Below are 25797 nucleotides of genomic sequence, written 5' to 3'. Positions count from 1 at the left end.
CAGATTGTTACACATCACCCTGGACTACATTTCCCATTGTACTGACTGGATCCACCTGCAACCAATCACACGCTCACCTGAAAGCTATTTCACACACTATATAACACCCACACAGATCCTGCTCAAGTCGCAGAGTATTGTCTGGTGCAGTGTTTCTCAACTGGTGGCTTGCGACCCAAAAGGGTTGCGAAACCGTTCTGAGTGGGTGGCGGAATGTGCGGCCAAAAAAATGACTTCAACAACAAAAAAACGTAATTCTAAATGTTTTTCTGATGCAAGACTTTTATTTTAAAAGATGTGCATGAAAGCTGTTGACTCTTCTGTCAGATGCAGTTTAAGTAAAGAGTGCCCAAGAAAAACGTGCTGTCCCGATTGTATCTGCGGTCAGATGAGATGTTGACAGGTTTATTGTCAGTGTCATTATTCTATCGTTATTTTCGTAACTCGTTAGGAAATAAAAAATATCTCACCTCAGAAAAGCAAACTATCCTGTCCTGCCAGATGTACCGTGTTCATAGCGCACACTCTTCTATAGCAAACGCGAATGTGGTGCCGCGCTGTACATCCCTTCACTAAAGCGCAGAAGCTACGAGCATGTAACGCGTAAAATAAAAGTACAATACCAATAAATAACGTAACTGGTACGGAGTGTGTTGACTGGGAGGGATTTGCAGAAGGTATGACATTCATTCTATTCAGGAGCAGTTTCCACGTTTCATTAGCAGTTCATGTTAGTTTTGTATATTCACCATGGTAACTGTTGTTTCCATAAACCAAAAATACCATGTTATTTTTGTCACGATTACCCACATAAGGGCCATTGGCTGTCCCCTGATCCTTCCTGGAGGCCTCCCCCATGTCTGTCCTAAGGCGCCTCCAGAGTGGCCACCCCAGAGTGGAGGAGTACTGTCAAACTTGTGTCCTGTCTTGTCTTGTGGTTTTACATCTCCGTGTTCCTCGTTCCTCTCTGCTGTGTGCACCGCGACAGTGTTCACTTTGTGTAATTTTGTATATGTTTAAATGACCGTGGTGGCTCATACCAACTTAGCTGTATTAACAAAAACTAGTTTGGGACTGCTATTTAATAGCCTTACCTTAGGCTGTAGGCTGTTTATTCAGTATTAGTCATATTCTCAACAGTCTTAACTTTTTTTTTGTGAAATAAATTTGCATTGTTTTTATTATATACTGTATATATATATATATATATATATATATATATATATAGCCTATATATATATATAAAAGTGGGTCGCAGCTTGATGACCATGGGAAAAAGTGGGTCCCAAGGCCAAACAAGTTGAGAACCACTGGTCTAGCGTATAGCGATAGCTACACTACGGAGCCATTCCACGTTTCTAGTCCTAGTCTAAGTCTAGTAATTTTGTGTTGCCTTGTTGTCTGTTTCCTGATCTTCTGCCTGTGTATCTTGTATTAACCCTTTGCCTGCTGTTTCGGACTCTGTTTGCACCTCACCTGGACTATTGCTCGTGTTATCGGATTACCCCTCTTGTCAAGCCCTCTGGATATTGTTCGCCGATCGAAGATCCACGCTTGCCCTAGGATTACTCTTGTGCCTTGCCCGTGCCATACTCCTTTGCTGTTGTTTGACCCTGCCTGTGTTTTTGACTGTTTTCTAATAAAAGCTTGCAATTGGATCCGCTCGCCTCACGTCTCGTCGGCTCCGTAACAGAATACTCATCCACACAAGGATCCAGCAGCTGTTCAAGTGGACACTGGCCAGGTATGGACACTACAAAAATATTAGTAGCTCTTAAACAAGGCACGCGATCATTGGAAAACCATATTCGAGAATTTTTAGCCATCGCTCACCGTTCAGATTTACCGGACATTATTTTGATAGAGATTTTCTGCGATGGCATAAACCCACCTCTCCAGTATAAGCTTAGACACGAGGGTCCGCATTCGTCACTCAGTCAGTTTTTGGACTATGCTCTGGTGTCAGTCGGTTCCTCATTCACTGTGGGTGTCGCGGAGGAGGAATGTGACATTGCGTCCGTGCCGATAATGGCGGCCGCGGCGTTTAGTCAATCGCCGGCTCTGGGACATTCGAGTATATTAATCGCTACTCTGGTGATTAAACCCACTCGTGAAATGGTGGCTGCACTTGAGCGCACTCGCATAATGGCGGCGACAGCGGAACCCGTTCACAAAATGGTGGCCACAACGACGCTCCGTCACGTCACAGCTGCCATTCATGAGTCAAGTCACATCACAGCTGCCATTCATGAGTCAAGTCACGTCAACGCTGATCTTCAAGAGTCAAGTCATGTCACCAAAGATCTTCATGAGTTAAGTCAAGTCACAGTTAATCTTCATGAGTCAAGTCAAGTCACAGCCGATTTTCCTGAGTCAAGTCACAGTTGATCGTCATGAGGCAAGTCAAGTCACGGTTGAGCGTCATGAGGCAAGTCAAGCTACAGTTGATCTTCATGAGTTAAGTCAAGTTACAGTTGATCTTCATGAGTTAAGTCAAGTCACAGTTGATTGTCATTAATCAAGTCAAGTCACAGTTGATCTTCATGAGCTAAGTCAAATCACAGTTGATTGTCATGAATCAAGTCAAGTCACAATTGATCATCATGAGTCCCGTCATGTCTCAGCTAATCATCCAGAGTCTCAACACATCACAGCTGATCGTCCACAGTCTCTTCACGTCACAGCTGATCGTCCAGAGTCTCATCACGTCATGTCTGTTCATCCAGAGACTCCCTGTCTGTTGCACCCAGATCATCGAAGTCAGTTCTTCAGTCTCCCAGACTGGCATCCAGCTTAGAGGACCTACCGCTGGTGTCAGCAAGTGCAGCTGGTATCCCTAAACCAGCACTCTTAAACCTTCCCGTTCCTGAACTGATTCCCCTCTCTGTAGCGCTTCCAACAATGGGGATCACTTTATGGTGTATTTGGACTGCATACACCATCACTGAACCTTTAGAAACGGTGGTGTCAACCGTGATGTCTCCAGAGGTGGCGGCTGACGTTGCAGAGCCTTCCGGTGTAGTGACACACACTACTGTGGTCCCCAAGGCGATGGCGCCCGCTGCAGTTTCTCCAGAGGTGGCGGCACATGTTGCAGAACCTCCCAAAGTGGAGGGCGCTCGTTTCAACTCCTTGTATGGTGGTGGCGCACAACAATGCAATCTCAGCCTGTGATGTCGCGGTCGAAGAGACCGTTACTGAACTCTCCCTGTGTCCTGAGGTTACTACTGTAGAACCTCCAGAGGTGGTGGCTACTGCTGTAGAACCTCCAGAGGTGGCGGCTACTGCTGCAGAACCTCCAGAGGTGTCAATGGTATCCATTTATCAGCTCTTGTCCTGTCCTGTCACGGCTATGGAGGCCGTCTGTGATCCATCTGCCTGTCCTGTCCCAGCCAATAAGCCTGTATGTGAACTTCCTGTTTGTTCTGTCAGGGCTATGGAGGCCGCTCATGAACTCTTGCCTTGTCCCGAACTGGCCACGGAGGACACTTATGAACTTTTGTCCTGCTCTGAACCGGCCGAGAAGGCCATTTCTGATCCATTCTCTCATCCTGTTCTGCACCAGCCATGGAGGCTGTTTGTGAACTGTCTGACCGTCTGGTCACAACTAATGAGTCTGATTTTGAACTGTCTGTCTCTGTGAATGCAGTCAATTAATCTGATTATGAACTGTCAGTCTATCCAGAATCAACACAGAAATCTGTTCTCCTCAAGGGGCCTGATGTTGAATTACCTGTCTGTTCTGATTCTATCAACAGTTCCGATTTAGTATTATCTTCCTGCCCAGCATCAGTCCATGAATTGTTTGTCAGTTCAGTTCCAGTCAATGCTTTTGGTTTTGAACAGTCTGTTCACCCTATCTCTGCCAACACACCCTGTTTTGAATCGTCTGCTTATCTGGTCTCAGTTAATAAACCTTCTGTCAGTCCAGATTCAGGTTCCCGGATCTGCTGGTCCTGCCTCAGTGTCAAGGTCCTACACCTCCACATGAACCTGGCCCTCCATCCCTCCCCCTGTACCGCCTCCGCTCCACCGCCCTCCTGGATTATATACTGTTTGGAGCGGCTGAACATTACGGTTGAACGACTGTCTTTACTACTTTTCTGGGTCTTTAACTTGGTAGTTCCGTTGCTATCTATTCAGGGTCAGAAAGCTCTCGGATTTTATCAAAAATATCTTAATTGGTATTCAGAAGATGAATGACGGTCTTGGAACAACATGAGGCACGTGTAATTAATGACAGATTTTTCATTTTTTGGTGAACTATTCAATTCAATTCAAGTTTATTTGTATAGTGCTTTTCACGGTGCAAATCATTGCAAAGCAGCTTTACAGAAAATTTAAGTTTCTGGTCCCACTTTATATTAGGTGGCCTTAACTACTATGTACTTACATTTAAATTAATAATTCGGTACAATGCACTTATTGTGTACATACATGTTTTTATATTGTACTTGTATTTTTAAAAATACCTATATGTAATTATATCTGTAATTATTTTCTGTAATTACATTTATAATTACACTGGTGACCAATCCCTTATACCTAAACCCACCCTTAAACCTACCCAGACCACCAAACCTGTCCCTAACCTTACCCGTACCCCACCTCAATAGCAGCAAAAGTGTTTTGCAATACAAAATGAACACAATAAGTACAATGTTCTTATTTTTTGATTTAAGTACGTAGTAGTAAGGCCACCTAATATAAAGTGCGACCAAGTTTCTGCATTATATTTAGTAATAGCTTATCAGTTGTGACTATTTCAAGTTGATGTCCATATGGCAGAAATGTACGGTAAAAATCAAGCAGTTAATGTAATTTAATGCAAAATTTGATAGTTTTGTATGTTGTCTGAGGGTTGGCATCATCTGAGGTGCTCTGGGAAGTTGGCATCATCTCTTCTCAGGTGTCCGGTCATCTCAGGTCTTTGTAAGGGCTGGATCCAGACTGAAGCTTGTGTAATTCCTAGTTACAGCAGAAACAGAGAAGGCAATAGAGAAAAATTTGGATAGCTGCTGTTCCAACTAAGCAAAAAATTGGGGCTTCAACCCAAGCAAAAGAATGAATATATGCATTTGATCAGATGTAACTGAAGTACAAGGTTATAATATGCATTATGTGAATGCTTGGCTAAAGAGATGTGCCTTTAATCTAGATTTAAACAGAGATAGTGTGTCTGAACTATACCTTTAAACCAGATTACCCCCCCCCCCCTTTTCTTTTATTGACTGGCATCAACATGGACATCGACACAACCTTTAATGTCAACAACAAACAATCTAAGAATGGTCTCTTATCACATCATATATCCAGTGGATGTTATATTAAGAACAACACAGATCACGTTGGGTGGACAAAAAAATAAAAAATAAATAAATAAATAAAAAACAAATAAAACGTATGTAGGAAATTAGAGATTTAATTTATATTGATTGCGTGGGGTGGAAAAGATATGAAGGAACGAGGAATGACATGGCCCGTGGTGTCGTTTATGCGCCGAGAGCGGGGATGAATGATAAATGCGGACCAGGACCCACGCTGGGAGAAGCTATCAGCCAAATGGAGCTGTCTGCCACAAACCACCATTTTGAAGAAAGAAGCATTTGCTTAACATATTACTACAGCTGCTGGTGGTGCAACTTACAGCCGTCAAAAAATAAAAAAGAGACGGGGGGTTACAAAATTACATATTGGCGTCTGTTATAGAGAGGATGCGTGGAATATATGCAGGCGCTGTGGAAATGATGTGCATGTGTAAAGTGAATATGTAAAGCAGGGTTTCTAAGTAGGGTTTGGGATAAATATCACATTTCTTTCTTTTTTTCTTCTCTCTATTATCACTCACACACACACACACACACACACACACACACACACACACACACACACACAGATACAGACACACCTGCCTGCCGTTATTGCATTTCATACTGTGTGTGTCAGTGTCAATGTTGTTTGGGAAGGCTGTGATGAATTCTGTCGCATAATGGATGCTGGGTCGCGTTTTTAGGAAGGACCTGTCAGAGCATTTGCTTTAGAGTGGGGGTGGACGCGTGGCGAAGTCTGGTTGTGAATCACCTGATGGATGTTTTGACTGTAAAATCAAGCCTTGCAGGAGAGACAAGACTAGACAAGAGAAGTATAGGAGAGAATGAGGTTAGTTAAAGCTATTGAACATTCCCACTGTTAGTTTAAAAAAAAAAGATGCAGTCATTATGACCTTCTGTTTTTATTTCTGTTTTTCAAATCATAGATTTACAGTGAAATATTGGTGCAAATACCAATAAACTGACTACCGCAAACCTTTAGTAAATAATCTTGCAGGATTAATTTAGATATTCTCTTTCCATATTTTTTTGCAAACTCCTACAAACACATATTCAATAAAGTTAGCCACAAAAATAAATAAATAAATAAAATAACCTTGTCCGTGCATTTTTATTGCAAATTGTTTACACTGCAGTGAGTATGTAAAATATTCTGCTGCATGAATAGGCATACATAAATCCCATAGCACATATAGACATGTGGAGCTGGGGGAGATGGAGGGTTTTAGAGGAACTCTGATACGATGGCGCCGGTGTACGTGGTGTACGTGGCATGCCGTCTCTCTGCTCTATCCTGGTTGCTTTTTATGACTGTTTTAGTAACACTGTTTATACATGATGCTACCTCCGCACTGATCTATGATCGCCATACACTTTTAAATATTCGAAGCTCATATGAGAAATTTTTTAAAGAAGGAAGAGGTGAGCTGCAACTCCCTACTACTAAGCCGCAGCTGATTATTCCCACCTGGCTGAAACACGAGCCCTGGCCTCCTGTGGAAAAGAAACGTCGTCGTCGCGGAAAGCGGGGAGGAAAGTTGGTGAAACTTAAAGCCTACCTGGTCTCTCTTCCGAGAACGCCTTGTCTAGTGGATGCGCTACTATGGGGATGGTGTGGCGGCCGGGTGTTATATCGGCGCTCGGAGAACGTGATGCCGCGGTGGGTTCAGCCAGTGGAACCGGCAGGCCCCGTGGTGACCTGTCTTCAGCGTACCCCGTATCTCCATTGGAATGGAGTTCATTTACAGAATCTTCGCCCTGTACCCTGTGGCTCGAAGCAGTTTCACGACGCCGTGGTGGATGATACGGGACCAGCGATCAGGTTGGCGCTGATTAACGTCCGTTCATTGAGAAACAAGACTTTCATCTTAAATGAGTTCATTAGAGCCCGTAATTTAGATTTTTTATTTATCACTGAAACATGGTTAAACGCTGGGGATATGTCTGTTTTTGGAGAAGTGGCGCCAAGTAACTTTGCAGTATTTAATACTCCCCGAGAAACGGGAAGGGGAGGTGGTGTGGCCTCTATTTTTAAGGATACTTATATTTGTACCAGACTCAAATTTGAGGTTTTCTCAAGTTTTGAACTCCAAGTTTTTGAAGTCCGCTGTCAGCTCCTGTGCTATGTGCTGTTGTCTATCGACCACCTGGATTTAATAAGAATTTTATTCCAGAGTTGTCTATGTTTTTAATGGACATTGTTGTGAGATATGACAAAATATTAATATTAGGGGACTTTAACATTCACATATGCTGTCCGACAAACTCCTTTTCAAAGGATTTTTTAAATCTCATTGATTCTGTTGGCCTTCAGCAAATGGTTAATGGTTCTACTCATACCTATGGTCACACGCTGGACTTGATTCTGTCACTTGGTTTATCAGTCAGTGACATTATCATAGATGATCTCCTGGTGGCTGATCACAATCCTGTTCTATTTACTGTCTTCCCTCGATGTCAGCTGAAGAAAGCTTGTGCCATAAAGAGGTTGGCTCGTTCGATAAAGCCAACTACATATGTGGACTTTAATGAAACTTTTATGGTTTCTCTGCAGAATGTAAAAATGGACCTCTTATCACATTACCTTAGCGTGGAGGAGGCGGTAAATAGTTTTAATTCTGTCTGCCTGGATACACTAGATCAAGTGGCGCCTCTAAGGCAGGTGCATAGAAAGCACAAGTCAGCTCCATGGTTAAATGAATATATCAGGTCCCTAAGAAGGGATTGTAGAAGATGTGAACGGAAATGGAAGAAAGATAAACTACAAATCTCTTATGAAATTCTGAAAGAATCGTTGTCTAAATTTCAACGGGCTGTGAAATCTGCTAGAACAAGCTATTTTGCAAATGTTATTGAGAAAAATCGCCAAAATCCAAGAGTTCTTTTCTCAACGATTGACTCTGTTTTGAACCCTAAATTAGAGGTGTCTGCCGATACGTCTGTGGAATTATGTGAAAGTTTTTTACAATTTTTTGTCAGTCGAATATCAGAGGTTCGAAATAATATTCAGCAGTGTACATATGTGCCTTTGAATGCACCAGAGACCCCTGCTATGCTATCTGAATTTGAGCCTATCTCCATATCTACTTTTAATGACATTATTTTTAAATTGAAAGCTACATCTGCCCCCCAAGACATTATTCCAACAACTTTGTTAAGGCAAATTATCGGCACGGTTGGTCCATATATAGTTTCTATAATAAATAAAAGCTTACTCCTAGGGATTGTTCCCGAGTACTGCAAACACGCTCTAGTTCAGCCTTTGTTGAAAAAATAAAATTTGGATAAGAGCGTTCTTTGCAATTATAGACCAATCTCTAAACTTCCATTTCTGGCTAAGATTTTAGAGAAAAGTGTTCTTATTCAACTGGAGTCATTTCTTGATGATAATGATATCTGTGAAGTGTTTCAGTCAGGTTTTAAAAAGCACCATAGCACAGAAACTGTATTATTAAAGGTTTTTAATGACATTTGTTTGGCAACCGATCAAGGCAATATGACAGCACTTTTGCTTTTAGACCTCACAGCAGCGTTTGACACAATTGACCATCATATTCTTATTTCCCGTCTTGAAACTTGGGCAGGCATCTCTGGAAATGCCTTAAACTGGTTTAAGTCCTATCTGTTAAATAGAAGTTTTTCTGTTTGTTTGGGTGAGTGTACATCAACTTCCTCACCTTTATCATGTGGTATTCCTCAAGGGTCTGTTTTAGCACCGCTCCTCTTCTCACTCTATATGCTCCCTTTAGGTTCGATCCTGCGTAAATACTGTGTGTCCTTTCACTGTTACGCAGACGATACTCAACTATATGTACCATTTAAGTCAAGTGATTACACTGCCATGGAAAGATTGCTGGCTTGTCTTGATGATGTCAAGGCATGGATGTCTATGAACTTTTTGAGCCTAAATGAATCGAAAACGGAATTGATTGTCTTTGGTCCCTCTGAACTTGATAATGCGTCTCAAACTAAGTTGGGTCCCTTGAGCCAAGTTAGGAAATATCATGTAAATAATTTGGGGATGATTTTTGATAGCGCACTTAAATTTGACAAGCAGATAAATGAAATCGTCAGAAAGAGTTTTTTTAAACTGAGGATGACTTCTAAGATTAAGCCTTTTTTATCCCAGAAAGATCTGGAAAAAGTTATTCATGCGTTCATCATCTCGAGATTAGATTATTGCAATTCATTATATTATGGTACTCAAAATAAAGTTTTAGACAGATTGCAGATGCAAGATTGCTCACAGGTACGCGTAAATTAGATCACATTACCCCGGTGTTAAAAGCATTGCATTGGTTGCCCATTTCTCTTAGGATTAACTATAAAATCTTATTATTTGTTTTTAAATCGCTACACGGTTTAGCTCCGTCTTATATTGCTGATCTAATCAAGGAACAAAGGACAACGAGATCCTTACGATCCCAATCACAGAAACTTCTTGTTGTTCCTCGGTCTAAGCTGAAATCTAGAGGGGATCGTGCGTTTGCGGTCGCCGCACCTAAATTATGGAACAGCTTGCCGCTTTATATTAGGGATGTACCGACACTTGGTCAGTTTAAGAGCCATTTAAAAACATACCTTTTTATGATAGCGTTCGATCTAAGATAAGTGCGAAGGTTGCTAGTGTTATATATGGTTTTTCTGATCTTATTTAAAATGTATTATGATTGTTTTAAGGTCTCTGCTATATTATTCATTTAGATGGATATGATCCCTTTTAAATGTTGTCTCCTGTTCATTGTGTTACTGTTTGTACAGCACTATGGTCAACCTTGTTGTTTTATTCAGTGCTTTAGAAATAAACTTGAATTTGAATTTGAATTTGATACCTCGAACACTGAACCAGACCATTTAAATATTGAGCTAGCAAGCTCATTGGCTGCAGAATCAGAAGAGGCCAATCAGTTTATGCCGTGTAAATGATGTAATTGCTTGTAGACTGATTGTAAAGGACCTATCAGAAATCTCAAGACTGATCTAGATATGTCAGTTCGTTTTCATTGAATATTTATATTTTATTTCAGCCCCGGATAGTAATGTGTCCATTACTTCAGAATCAGTAGGTCATCCCAGTACTTTTCATCTGTGTTTGATATGGAATTGATATGGATATGATTTTTTTTTTTTTTGTCATATTGCTAATTTTAAACTCACTTCTGCTAGTTAAAATGCAAACAGTGATGTGTTTATGTATAGCAGAATCACAGTAATGAAACATTCATTAATGTGATGATAAAATGTAAGATTCCCATCTTCTTTTTTAAGGCACGAATGTCATGAGCACTGTGAATGAAGCCAAGACAGACTGATTTTTAATTAACTGCATTTCACCTGTGCAAAGGAGGCTGGTACCGAAGATGCTAATCTACCTAACAGCTTCCCTTTCCCAGATCTTCATTTACTTCCTTTCTTTGATCTCTGTTATGATCCAAACTGAAATCACTATGAAAAGACAGGTGCCAATAGAGGCGACTGAAAATGCTTAAACTCTTTTGATTCTTGGCAACATTTACATATTTGTTTCTCAACGAATTCTATTCAATCTTTGTTTTTCAAAGCCCCAAATTACAGTACTTCACATGATTTCACCCGCATCGCAGAACGGCGTTTTCCACACTAAAATAAAAAAAACAAAAAAACACAGAATTGGCAAATTTTCTCTCCTGGTCTAATTTTTTGGAGAATCTGGCCCTATGAATAGGTGACATTGTCATGCAGCAGTCATCTTCACAGCGATCAATAGAGTACTCGAAAGCAGCCATTTGGAAGCCAAGCTTGCTTCCTCAGTAAACTCGGGCAAAGCGGAATGAATACCAATCTACGTGGTTGTTTATACATATAACTAAAAGCAGTAATCTGAGCCTCTATTCCCGTGTGCGAGAACTTTCTGGAATGCTAACAGAAATGAAGAGGCAATGGCAGAGAGCATTCATTTAACACAGACATGGAGCATAAATGTAATTAGAGATGATATTCAAGGAATGGAAAGAGGAAACGATCATATTTCCTTATTACTGGATGCCTCAAAGCAGTCAATTTAAAGATGAGTAATGAACACGCTATGTAAGTATGCAAAAACTCTGGAAGATGTTGAGAGGTGTGATTTATCAACTAGTTAGTTAGATGTGCATATATAACTTGTTTGGTAAAAGACAGGCAGAAGAAAATGAAACTTTCACAAGTGATTTGTTTCACTTTGAAAAAAAAAAAGTTATTAAGGACATTAATTTAATGGTAATAAGCATTACTAATATAGTGCTGATTTTAACAAACCCATAACCCTTGAACATTTTATGCACTTTTGAGGAAACTGGGGGTGTTAATTGAATCATTGTATCTGTACCTGTTGCAATGGAAACAATTATCTGCTTCTATAATTGTATAGTTCAATTTATTTGAACTGAATTTTATGTGGAACCAGAAATGTGCCATATCAAATATATTTTGCATAATTCATAAAATTTGCATTTATGTCAAATAAATTGAATGCATTTATGTAAAAAAAAAAAAAAAGGATAGAATACACTATGTAAAATAAATCTAATTTATGTGCTTGTAAAATATATTCTGTGTACAAGTAGGGATTTTGATTCATCTTAGGAAGTTGATTCCTTCCGGTCTCTTGACTCAAATTTGTTCACTGAATCTTTCTGCAGACTACATTGTTATGCCAGTAGGTGATGGCAAGTAACACAAAAATATCATCATAAGTCACTGAAGCATATACAACTGATTTGAAAAAAGGGGGAAAAGGGAAATAGAAACAAGTCTTTATATATATACATATATATATATATATATATATATATATATAATTCATATATATATAATTCATAACATTTCCTTGAATTGTAATTAATGAGGTCACTTAAACTGAGTTTCAATAACAGTGATTCATTCAAAAACACTACTGCTTCTGCAGTGGCATTTAGGTGTCTTTACACAGACTGTTTAATTTTGCTCAGAGGTGGCATGAATGCATTTACACAGCAATTGCACTGTAATACAGTACTTTGTTACTGAGATGGGTCAGAGCAGGCATAATGTAGTCTGGCTTTTATGAGCCATTGCGTTTTTAGACATAAATTTGAGCAGGCACAGAGCAGCATTAACTTGGCTATGTAAGACAGTCCCACTTTATATTAGGTGGCCTTAACTACTATGTACTTACATTTAAATTAATAATTTGATACAATGCACTTATTGTGTACATACATGTTTTTACATTGTACTTATATTTTTAAAAATACCTATATGTAATTACATCTGTAATTAATTTATGTAATTAAATTTATAATTACACTGTTGACCAATCCCTTACACCTTAACCCACCCTTAAACCTACCCATACCACCAACCCTGTCTCTAACCTTACCCGTATCCCACCTCAATACCAGCAAAAGTGTTTTGCAATACAATATGACCACAATGAGTACATTATACTTATTTTTTGATGTAAGCACATAGTAGTTAAGGCCATCTAATATAAAGTGTGAACAAGACACCTATAGTGAAGGACAGATTGGATAATTTTACCGACTCTCTCATTTGATCTCAAATCAACAAATCTTTTATACAGTTATTTTATTAATTTTGAAATTAAAATGTTAGAGTTTCACTAGCCATACACATTCACATACAATCTTTAATTTGATTTGAAAATTCTCATACAAAAGGTGTAGCCACGTCAGCAAAAAGGTCGCAGACAACAAAGGTTCATTGTGTCAATAGTGTAGCGATATATGAAAATAATTTTCTGTTGGTCAGTTACTGGAAGTGAATTCATGTGACCAACTTAAACCTGTTGTAAAATTTATGTGAAAAAATATTTCACCCTCACTTAAAGTTTTTGGAATAAAGACATTTATTTTGTAAAAATTCACAGAAGAATAATAAATGTGACCGCACTTTTGGGTCAGGGCTTATGAGAAACCACCTACAGTAGAAACATGCTGAAACAATACAACATGCAACACCCTCAGAGTCACGCACTCTATACTGTAGCACTGTGTCAATTTTTGTACCAACACTTGCATTACATTTAGAAAATGTAAAAAGTATAAAATCAGATGCCTTTCATAATCAATTTGGCAGGAAACTACACAATGCCAAAGCTATTTTAAACTGTTTTGTGTCCTAGATGTTCAAGCAGCAAAACATTTTTTTTTTTTTTTTTCATAGACACAATGGGCTCTCTCTTTAATGGACAGCTTTTGTTTCCATAGTAACCCTAGCACATTTATCAAAAGCAATGTTTTCAAATGCATGCGGGCCTGTGTTGCTGGTCCTTGTAAATGGAATTCTGTATGCCTTGTGTAACGTGTCTGCCTGTCCTAGTCCCCGTTTTCCTTATTTGGTTAGGTTCCGTTTCTTGTTAATTAATTACCTCTCGTTATCCCCACCTGTTTTGAATTACGTTGTTTGCTCTTTTGTTCCCTTTCCTTTAAAAGTCCTCAGTTCTCCCTTTGTGTTTGTCCGTTCTTATATGTTAATAAAAGAGAAAAGTGCGTTGAAACCGTTTCATTTTCTCGTAATTTATTTTGTTTTAAGTTTGCTTACGCCACAACCACAGACCCGTAACAGAAGAACGGACCGATAACAGAAGAATGGAGTTCGTGGAAGCTGTCGCCGCCCTAGCCCTCCTGGATCTCCCCTTTTATAAGTTCATTTGGGAATTCTGTGAACTCGCCGCGGCAGCGACGTTGCCGGACTCCATCATTGAGATGTTCCGGCTCGGGGCCACTTCCCACCGTCCCGTGGACCTCCCAGACACCACGGGATTGTGTTGGAGAGAGGCCATTCTTCGGTGTCTGGGAAGCGTCCGGGCCCGAGCCGGAACCAACTCGTCTGCCGCGGCCACCCCTCGTCAGCCATCATCCCCGAATCCTCCTCGTCCGCCGCCGTCCGCGGCCACGGCAAGCCCGCCGACAGAGAGTGCGGCGGCCCCGCCTAGAAATGCGGCAAGCCCGCCGACACGGAATGCGGCAAGCCCGCCTAGAAGTATGGCAAGCCCGCTGGTCCCGTCCAGCCCGCCTGTGCCTCCGCTGGTCCCATACAGCTCCGCGCTTCAAGAGCGCCCCCCTGTGCCTGCGCCACAAAGGCGCCTCCCTACCTCCACGCTTCCAGAGCGTATCCAAGAGTCCGCATTTCAAGAGGGGGCTATTTCCCCGATGAATTCTGCTCCGTCTTGGGCGCCCAAACTCCCGGATCCGCCATGGTCGTTCAAGCCTCCTGCTCCATCCTGGGCTCCTCAAGCTCCCTGCTCCGCCATGGCCTTCCGAGCCTCCTGACCCGCCATGGCCGCCGGAGTCCCCTGACCCGCCATGGCCTCTAAGAATCTCCTGTTCTGCCCTGGATGCCTCCTCTGTATCCCTGTCCTGCACCGGCGTCCAGGGTGCCCACCCCCCCCTCCCAGGTTGTACTGTACCTGGAGGGGGAGGTACTGTAACGTGTCTGCCTGTCCTAGTCCCCGTTTTCCTTATTTGGTTAGGTTCCGTTTCTTGTTAATTACCTCTCATTATCCCCACCTGTTTTGAATTACGTTGTTTGGTCTTTTGTTCCCTTTCCTTTAAAAGTCCTCAGTTCTCCCTTTGTGTTTGTCCGTTCTTATGTTAATAAAAGGGAAAAGTGCGTTGAAGCAGTTTCATTCTCTCATTTATTTTGATTTAAGTTTGTTCGCGCCACAACCACAGACCCGTAACGCTTTTTTTTTTTTTTTTTTTTAAGCTGGCCATGCTTCTGACATACAACAGCAGTGTTACACAAACTCTTGTCTAATGCTCTGCACTTATCAGTGAAACATGAAGTGAGGTTTTTTTTTTTTTTTATTCTGATACTTACACCTTTACCTGATTTCAAATCTAAGCGCTATTGGCTAACCAGCTGGTCTTGTACTGTATGTTTCTTTCGATTTTAATGCCACAGGGCAAAAATATCTAATGGTTTTAAAAGCTAATGCAGGAAACTATACTGTAAAAAGGCATATTTCTTTTTGCTGCTTGCTCTGATTTGCTTTTGCACGTTTATTCTTCCAGCAAAAAATTAAGAAAAAAAGTTGCTTCAAAGAGCTGCTACTGTGAAATGTTTCTGACACAAAAGCATATTTCTCAGAGGTTGTTCTTGTATAATTCAGGAGACTAAATATAGTTATTTATTATGTTTTCAGCGTCATCTCAGATGTTAATCATAACATGTTTAGGGGAAATAAAAATAGACGTAAACGTCTGAGGCAGTATTGAAACCTTTCTCTATTGTTTGTACACGTCTGAGTAAGGTTTAAGACATTATTGAGATTCTGAAATTCTAGAAGAGTCATATGAGATCACTGGTATTTTAACCTCTTTTCAATTTACCTCTTTTTTTTTTTTTTCAAGAAAATATGAAACTATGCAAGACTTTTATTTGTTCCCCCCCCATTTTTTCTCCATTTGTTTTCAGTTACTTTTTGCTTTATCTCTTAAAGATTATTTCTCAGATCCCAAGCAAATCTTAATTTCATATACACTTTATTTTAATAGGTTTGTTTTATCTTTTTCCTCTTTTTAAGCAGCTTTTAAAGCAGGCATTCAAGAGTCTAGAAGTCTACTGTCTACCTTATGCCAATAGATCCAATCACACACACACACACACACACACACACTCACACACTCACTCACTCACTCACTCACACTCTATGTTGGTCTCTCCCCTCTCTTTTTTTCCCAGAGTAATCTATTTTTGTCATGGCTGGACGATCAGACCCAACTTTCTCATTTAGAAGTGTATGCAGGCTGCCTCCCAGATGGACAGCCACAGAGCACAGCGACAGGAACCGCTGCTGTTTTTTTAGAGACGGGGCTATGTGCTACCACAGGCAAAGAATATTTTTAGACAAGAACACCACTATAGGCACAATGTGCCCCGGTGGATGATTTGTCATTTAAAATTTTGAGGTCTATCTATTGAGAACTGTAAACAACAAGTGCTAAGTACCGTTAAAGGGATAGTTCACTCAAAATTGAACAATCTGTGTATTCACTGGACCTTGTGTTGTTCTATACCTGTATAATCTTGCCATACAATGTTAATGTCTGTTCATTCACACACACAGGCACATCATATATACACATTATGATGGATAGATACTCTTTCTTTCTTTTCTGGAGAAAACATAAGAAGATATTTTGAAGAATGTTGGTAACCAGTTTTGTTTATGGCTGTATGCAGAGAAAGAGAGAGATAAAAAAAAAAAAAACCCTGAGAGTATCAAACCTGAGTATTTGAGGTAAACGATGACATAATTTTAATTTTAATTTAATTTTAATTTCTTTTAAGGTTTTATTTATAAAGAATGTCATCATTTTAATGAGGCTTTTAGTTCAAAAACGTCTTTTTTTTATTCATTATGACAACAACAGTTGTACCACACATATTTGTTGTTATTATTATTATTATTAGATGTCTAATAGTAATCTATGAATTTCATTATCAATGTTAATATATTATATATAATACAATGTTGGAATATATAATATATATATATATATAATGTTGGAATATATATATTCCTGTTGAAGTCTTCTAAAACCTTATGATGGTTTGTCATTATTGCTTTGTGTGAAGCACCAACCAAAATTTTGCCATTAAAATGCTTTTATTTTAGCACATTTATTTTGGTCCTTTTTTATGGTTCAGAATCCTTGGTCAGGTCACTATGAACTGCCATTCATCATACCACAATATCTGCCTAAAAGTTCTTCAAAAAATCCACTTTGGTGTTCCACCGAGAAAATAACAGCATGGTTGTGGAACAACATGAGAGTGTGTACTGTAAATAATGACAGTTTTCAACTGTTTCTTTATGGGTTCAGTGAGCCTCATGCTTTACCGCAGTAATCACTTGCCTGGATGATCATTATTTTCACAATCGTCATGTTGTTCCCAACACTCTTTGGCAATTGCGACTGTACATCAACGCATTTAACAGCTGGTCATTGTTCATTATAGCTCAGATGTTTAGTTCTTCTGTGGTTTCTCTCCTTCCGTTCAACGTTTCAGCTGCATCCTCAAATCACTTTACGAAGAGAGTTTAAGTGACTTGTAGCGTCACCTAAAGCAGATGGTCTAATCGCAGAGGGACCGTTTTAAGCTAAAAGTGAGAGACAGACAATTTATCTGTCATTCGGCAAGCTCCAGAGACACTGTTCGCACTTGCCAATTAAAAACTATTTACCCTTGTTTCTACAACGGGCTGTACTTGCATTTGTACATTGGTCGACACAGCACGAAAACGAGGTAAAAATGTTCCCATCCCGAGGACCCTAGAGAGAGTGCGAACAGCATGCAAGACGAGGTGATGTTTAGAAAGAACAAATTAACTCGCCTCACAGTAAACATTCATATGATTTGCGTGAATGCCTGGCTGCATTTGCGGTCAGGTGTTATTTGCTCAAACAAAATAAAACTGACAAGGCATATTACCTATGAGATCTGGATATATTACAAGGCTATTTACAGATACTTTAATGTACAGTACATACTATTTTGTTCTACTTTGTTTTAGATTGCTTTTGTAGATGTCTACATTAGTAGTCCTTGATATAAAGAAAATGTCCCGGGGTAATGCAATACTAGCCTATTGCAAGAGAGTGAAAATATGTTGAAAGTGAACACAAAACACAAAAGCAATGAAGTGTAATTTTTCCTTTCATCTCATATCTTTCCATGTCCCAGAAGGGGTTCTTACCCCTATAGTGTGAGAGTACTTAAAGTTCCTGCTATACCCCTGCTATACAGTAATCTTCACTGTAAGGACAAGGATTAATAATATTTTACCAGGGCTCATGTCCCAGTAAAAGGGGGCTAACAATGCCCCTGCTTTACAACTAAATAAGATTTTATATTTTATTTTGTGCCTGTTTAGTCAGACGCTTTTATTTTTTTTACTTTAAATATATGGGTGTTTTCTTCCGTTATTGGGACAGGACAGTAGAGAGCTGACAGGAAAGCATTGGAGAAAGAGGGGGGGCAGGATCGACAAAGGACATCAAGACGAGAATCGAACTCAGGTCACCACAGTTGCACTATAGGTCAGCACACTAACCACAAGGCTATTGGCACCAACTAGTCAGACGCTTTTAGTATGTTTTTCAGAATGCACATTTTCTGAGATGTTTTCTATTTATTCAAAGGCGGCCAATAAGACATTCAAGGCACCCTGCAGGGATTCAAGCAAGACTTTTACATCATAGGCATAGAGTATCCCATAGGGAAGTAATTCAAAAATAAGAGATTCATTTTAATGGTTTAATGTTAATTAATTCTAATTTTAGATTAATTGCCATAATCAGTTGCATAGTTTTTGTCATTTTTTTTTTTTTTTTTTAAGAAAAATATAGTTGAGATTTAATGATAATTAAATTCCAGCAAGCAAATGCAATTACTTTACTTGAAACACAACCATATTACTGTTAAATGTCTCAACTGTTATTTATTTATTTATTATTATTTTCTTTTAATAAATTTGCTGTCAGGACTCTCTCAGAGGCAATTTCTCTCTGATTGCCCCCAGAACTGTCAAAACTTGCGAAAGACAAACAAGCGTAAGTGTCTTAAGGGAGATTAAGTTATTTAGAGTCTTTTTTTTTTTTTTTTACCCATAGAATTGGTTGTTTATAGTTTTAAAGGTGAATTATTGTGAATAATGGCCAGCATAAAAATAATTATAATGCTAAATGGTATCCAGTTTTACTCAAAACTAGAGTATGCCACATGAAAAAAAAAAATAAATAAATAAATAATACAAATAAATAAAACAACCTTAGCAAACTCTCCTTTTGCGCTTCACACCTCTCCCAACTCAAACATCACAAACACAGCTATTACAGGTCTATAAAAGTGAAGGTATATCTCAAAAGGTAAAAGTAGCTTACTTTCAATTAAAGGTCCAACATATTAGGAATGTTTTCTGCTTTCCTGTTGAAAATAAACTCCTGAAAACATATTGATTGAAATACAAACATTCTATCACACTGCCCGTGTTTAAGTTTTTTATTTTATTTTAAGTTTTTTTTGGTCCCACTTTATATTAGGTGGCCTTAACTACTATGTACTTACATTTAAATTAATTATTTGGTGCAATGCACTTATTGTATACATACATGTTTTTACATTGTACTTATATTTTTAAAAATACCTATATGTAGTTACATCTGTAATTCATTTCTGTAATTACATTTATAATTACACTGTTGACTCATCACTTACACCTTAACCCACCCTTAAACCTACCCATACCATCAAACCTGTCTCTAACCTTACCCGTATCCCACCTCAATAGCAGCAAAAGTGTTTTGCAATACAATATGACCACAATAAGTACATTGTACTTATTGTTTGATGCAATACATAGTAGTTAAGGCCACCTAATATAAAGTGTGACCGTTTTTTTTTTTTTTTTACCCTGTTGTCTGTCTCTGTGTATTTTGGCAAGTCTATAAATTTGTCTTGCACTTCTGTAAGAGAATCTAATTTTAAATACCCTCTGGCTCTGCTACAGTAGCCATGCCCTAAACTCTCATTATTTGATTCATGGAGGTGTGCAAATACATAGGTTGACAGACAGGTAGGATGTCCGATGATATAGAGCACTTTAATTTAATTATTGATTGGGTTACACTTTATTTTGATAATCCACTTTAGACATTCTACTAACTATAAGTAACTTTGCAACTACATGTCAGCTAATTCTCATTAATTTGCAAATACATGTCTACTAGCACTCAGAGTAAACTATTAGGTTAGTTTTGGGGTTAGTAGAATAAGTTGACATATACTTGCAATGTTTCTCATATTCAGTACGTTGTATGTTGTGGACCCATCAAAATAAAGCGTTAGATGATATTAAACAGACAGTCTACTAATATTCTAATGACTGCTAGTTGACGTGTAGTTTTAAAGTTACATACTGTTAGTAGAATGTCTAAAGTGGAATTGCTATCAGACTGTAAAGAGACTTGAGCAAATTTTCAGCAAATCTTAATTTTTTGGTGAACTGTTATTTAATATTTAGAGACAAAGAACATTTTAATCCAAAAATTTAGTCTTGACCATACACCTAAACCTAACCTTAACCATGAGTAAACCCTAAAATCAGAGGAAATGATAGATGAATGACACTGATGTACAAGCACCAAACACTGATTGTAAGCTTAAACTTCACAAAAACTACAAACTGGTTCTTCAGATTTCATTGGTTAATCACAATGTTGTTCCAGGGTCAAAAAAAGATGTTGATCCAGGAGCATGTAACATTTGGTAAAATCCTACCTGGTCTCTCAGTTTCTGCAGCCATAAAAGTAATAAATCATTTGAAAGTTGATAGTTTTTGTTTGTTTGTTTGTTTGTTTGTTTGTTTTTGTTTGAGGTATCTGTTTCTGTTTGTGTATCTGTTTAAAGGGTGGTTGACTGTCTTTTTTTAAATTTTTTTATTTTTCTAGGCTTGATTATGTTTATGTGGTGCAGTCAAATGTGTTCATGTCGCATTATTTTTCACATAATTTACCTTTATTCCACACCTCTCTGTCCCTTCTCTGATAAACACCCCCATTATTTCCCGCCAATTACAGTATTAAGAACCGCTGCTTTAAAACATATGATTTTGAAACTTGTGAATCCATTAGAATCGTTAGAAGACAGATTCGTGATTCATATATGAATAGATCTTTACGTGCACCCCTAGTTTTCTCTTCCTCTTCTCTAAATCAGCGCAACATGGCCTCGCCCCTTTGCTGCGTGTTCCTGGGGGCGGGGTTTATGTAAAATTCTGGGTCCTTGGCGTAATGGACCCGGGAAGTAACTCATTGTAATCCCTTACCAGTCGTTTTTGTAGGCATTAAACTGCCAGAATTTTAAAAGACGGTATCTCCTTTTGCATTGAACTTTCATCTTCGTAACTTTGCAGATATTGTTTATGCTCAAACAGCAACATTACGCACTAACTAACATTAAAAAAGTGAAATCGCAATCAACCACCCCTTTAATGGAAAACCATTTTTTCCAAGAAAAACCTGTGTCATTATTTTCGTAACTCAATTTGAGGATGCTAGTGGTACAAAAATGACTAATTTCTCAGGAAATCCATAAAATATCCTGCACAACAGAAGAGGCGCCTATGAGCAATACAGTTTTCCTCTGAGGTCTCTCATGACCCTGATTACAGAAAAACGCTTCTTTGCATTTGTATGCATGTTTGTGATAGGTGAAACAAGGGATTGCAGGCTTTCTTTTGGAAGAATTCCCCTCAGGACGGCATGGAGTCAGGTGTATTGTTTATGAATTTCCATCTGTTCCTCTGACAGGTTCTGGGTTCACCTGTGAGACACAGCCACCTGTTGTTTTCCTGATTGCAGCGAGCAAGAATCAGACACAGGTCGCCACGGTTGCCGAACTGACAGCAGCGAGACCAAAAGCTATTGACACGCACCATTGGTGGAATAGTCCAATGTTCACTGGAACAATATTTTAGACAGATCATCACCCGTCTTATCCCCAACCTGCTAGCTGGGCCTCTCAGCTGTGTTATCTTTTTGTCAATGCTCCTATTTGATGGTTGTCACTGACGTCCCGTTGGCTGCAGAGAGGTGGTGAGTGGCTGAGGACACGCATCACAAACCGGAGGCAAATCTGAGGTACGTGTTCATGCATGTCCTTGAGCTGTGGAACACTGGCAGAAATACAGATAAATAAATAAAAAATTCAAAGGAAAGAGAAGTTCACCCGCTGAGAGCCTGGGAGGAAACTTCTGAGACAATCCGAGTCCAATCAATAAACTTGAGCTCATGAAAAACATCTAAATATGCACATAGTACGTACTGTGATGTTAATCAAATCAAATTAAAGCACCGCGCCACATTCCCTTCCATCAAGTTTAATTTGTAACACATTTTAAATTATGAATTCCACAGGGTTATAATTGGGATAACACTTTCTAAATTATGTTTTTTTATAGAAATGGGGATTTGGCTAACGACCTCTTACCACTTAAATTCAGAATATTAATCATAAGTTTTACAGCTCTCAACTGCCTCAGCGCACAACACATAACCAAACTGATTATTCTCTACACAACTTCTCAATTTAGTGTGTAATCTCCTGTGTGTAACAGGTTATTTTCTGCCGGTCATCGACTTTCCAATTTTCTTCACTTTTAAATCATAATAAAATTTTTTTTTTTTTTCTTTTTTCTTCTTCAATGTTATCATACAGTCTCTGGAAAATGACTCATTCTATTCACTGGACCACTTTTTAAACTCTGTAAGGATTTCTTTACAATATCATACCTTCAAACAGATGAAAGTTTTTTTTTGTTTTTTTGACCTGTGAATCAATCCATACAAGGCCTTGTGGTAAGCATGTGTTCAAACCAACGTGATCTCTGGTATCCGTGCTTCTAGCACATACTTTATTTCTGTTCTGGGTGATTTCTCATACGGTATCTAACTTCTTTTGAACAATTCATTCACTTTAACCCACACTTGAAAATTCAAATCAGACCATGAACGTGACCTGAAACAATGAGCTGAGTCATGCAACAAGATACAGCATGCACACTTCAATACCTCACAAAGTAACAAGGTAAATAAGAAGACTTAAATACAAGACTAGAATAATCACTTGACAAAAACAACCAATGCAGGGGCGGATCTACCGGGGTGGCAAGTGCCACCCTAAGAAAAAGCTGTGCCACCCCTGTGACACCCACAAAACCTTTACATTTGTTCGTGAATCAGATACTGCTTCTCGGTTTATTCAGAAGTCCTCTGAGAAATCTAATCCCGTCCGGATATGTCTGAGATTCATCCCGTAATTGTTTGGTGATCCGATTCTCCGACCGCACGAATAATATACATGGGTTTTATACTTACACATTCAGTATAATTACAGTACAGTACCAGTACATGATGGAAATTTCACTATTCTATATGTACAGTAAACTGTAGCGCATGTTGTACACCTTCAATTGTGTGACTGTCAAATTTGATTTGTAACCATCTTTTATGTGTACTGCATGTTTGCAGAACTGAGAAATGACTGCCTTGAGATATAGTCTTGTGTCAGGAGACCAGGAAACTGCTATAGTACTGTGGACACTGTAATGAAATTTGACCAAATGTGCAGAGGATGCTGAATTTACTTTTTTAAATTTTATTTTGTACTGTACTGTATTGTGGTGCATACCAAGTTCATATACAATTCTTTGGTATATGAACTTTTCTAGTGTTTTTCATCTACTGGAAGATTTCTTTCCAGTAGTAAAATGAAAATGATCTGTTCCCAAAAGTTAATTGCTGAATTATTATTATTATCTGTAATTTTATTTATGTTGTATACTGTAATAGACATGATTGAACTGCAAAAATAATTCCTGAATCCTAATAAGAGCTTTTTGTTAAGTGTTATTGATCTCATGAGTGTTCACTGGGCAGGAAAGTCGTCTGTGTATTTGAATTGTTTGTAAGCATTTAAGAATACCTGTAATAACTAGATTGAAAAGTTTGAAAGACAATTTTATGCTGGCTTGTCTTAAAGTCTTGTTTAAGAAACATAAATAGTTTATTCAGTCAGATGTTCTAGATGTTTGCTAAAGTGTTGCTAGTTGGTTGCTAGGATATTCTGGATGGTTGCTAGGCTTTTGCTATGCAGTTGCTGGGGTGTTGCTAGACTATTGATAGTGTTCTGGGTGATTACAGACATTCCCACCTCTGGTAATAACAGAATGTCTTCTTTAATGATACAAGCTCAGAAACATTTATAACCTCTTGAAGTTTTTCATATTGTGTATTGACTTGGTGTCATGATGGATATTGAAATGTTGTTATTTATTTTTCATTTTAAACAGTATAGATGATTACTTAATGGTAATGCAATATTTGTAAACATAACTGTGCACGTCAGACAATAAATCCCCAAAATCTATGCATGCTTGCTTTGGTGTTGCCACCCCTCATAGACCCCATGCCACCCCTTTGCCACCCTAAATATTATTTTCTAGATCCGCCCTTGAACCAATGACAAAACAGAAATAAGACAATGGACCCTTTTCACAAGACTGTGATGACGCGGTCATCATGCATTGTAAATCCTAGAAAGTTAGAATTTATTTATATATATATATATATGTATGTATAGACCTGCAGTGCTAATGCCTTCAAACAGAAAGTTATTTGCTTCATGATTAAAAAGGCTGGCAAATTAGCAAATCAAAAAAGCATATTAGTGTTATTATAAATGCTGGTCTACTGGTGAGATCGACGTTCTGGATCAATTCAGTCAAGTCAATAAGGAGCCTGATATGCTGCTGGGAGAGGGTTTGATTGGGACTGGACCTTGGTGGGTGGTCAGCCCTGAGCAGCAACCTGTACAAATCACTTTTGCTTCACTCAGCTCAGCAAGCCACCTGCTAACCTTCCCTCCCATTACCAGACAAGATGTGCTTTTGTGTAGCACCTCTTCATCAGCAGCAGAATGTTATTCTAGTGTGCTTATCATACATTTACAATGTATAAATTTTGCTAAAAAAAAAAAAAAAGACAACCAGCTAAAACTAGAGGAAGAAAACAATTTTCACAGATTTTCAGAGTGTTATCCAGAGAATCTGCTTTGTATGCAAGCGCATGATGTGACGTGCTCTTGCGTGCTGCATCCAGATCTATAGTTTTCACGCTTCTCTAAGGAGAAGCCTGGCTTGGAACTAAGGTGCAGGCCAGCATTCATCTTCATGATAACTGTGTCATTGGCCCTGCATGCTGGCTAAGCCTTCACACTCGCTACCTTAAACACGCTCAGCCCCCCCATATATATCCGTCACACCATGGACCCAAGCTCAGCTCGCTCAACGTGTCCGCATCACTCACAAACCCCCAAATGTTCCTCGATGCTGGCGTGCTGGTGCATGGTACGGAAACATTTTTTTCTCTCTCTCTCTTTCAAATCTCTCCAGATGAGCTGTCAATTGAGTTGTCAGATGAGTGAAATATGAATTCCCCCCTGTAATGATAGTTCCAGTTGGGAAGAGAGGCATTGTCATTAACAAAATTACACATACCAACTCGAAATGAGTTTCTGTGCCATTTTTTACTCCCCTGGCTAGCCTTCCGCACCAGTTTACGATTATAAATAATCATTTTTCATTGATGCGAGGTGATAGTTTGAATTGGTGTTGTCATGCAAAACAACGGCTAATTAAACTCTCAGGACATGAAAATCAAGAAAAGGAGTGTTGCTTTCAACAATAGTTAGCAAGTCATAATTCCCCAAACAAATTAACTGTGCTCTGTAAAGTTAAATCAATTAATAAATAAGAAAATGAAGGGGAGAAAATGTAGAAGAAAGTGGGTAAGATGTGTAAGAGAAGAGTGATAACCATTTACAAGTGATAATGAACTGGTACAGTAAATGTATGTATGTATTTATTTGTTTATTTGTT

The sequence above is a fragment of the Onychostoma macrolepis genome, chromosome 11 (genome assembly GCF_012432095.1).
Source record: "Onychostoma macrolepis isolate SWU-2019 chromosome 11, ASM1243209v1, whole genome shotgun sequence".
Classification (NCBI taxonomy): Eukaryota; Metazoa; Chordata; class Actinopteri; order Cypriniformes; family Cyprinidae; genus Onychostoma; species Onychostoma macrolepis.
This window is presented reverse-complemented; position numbering follows the sequence as displayed.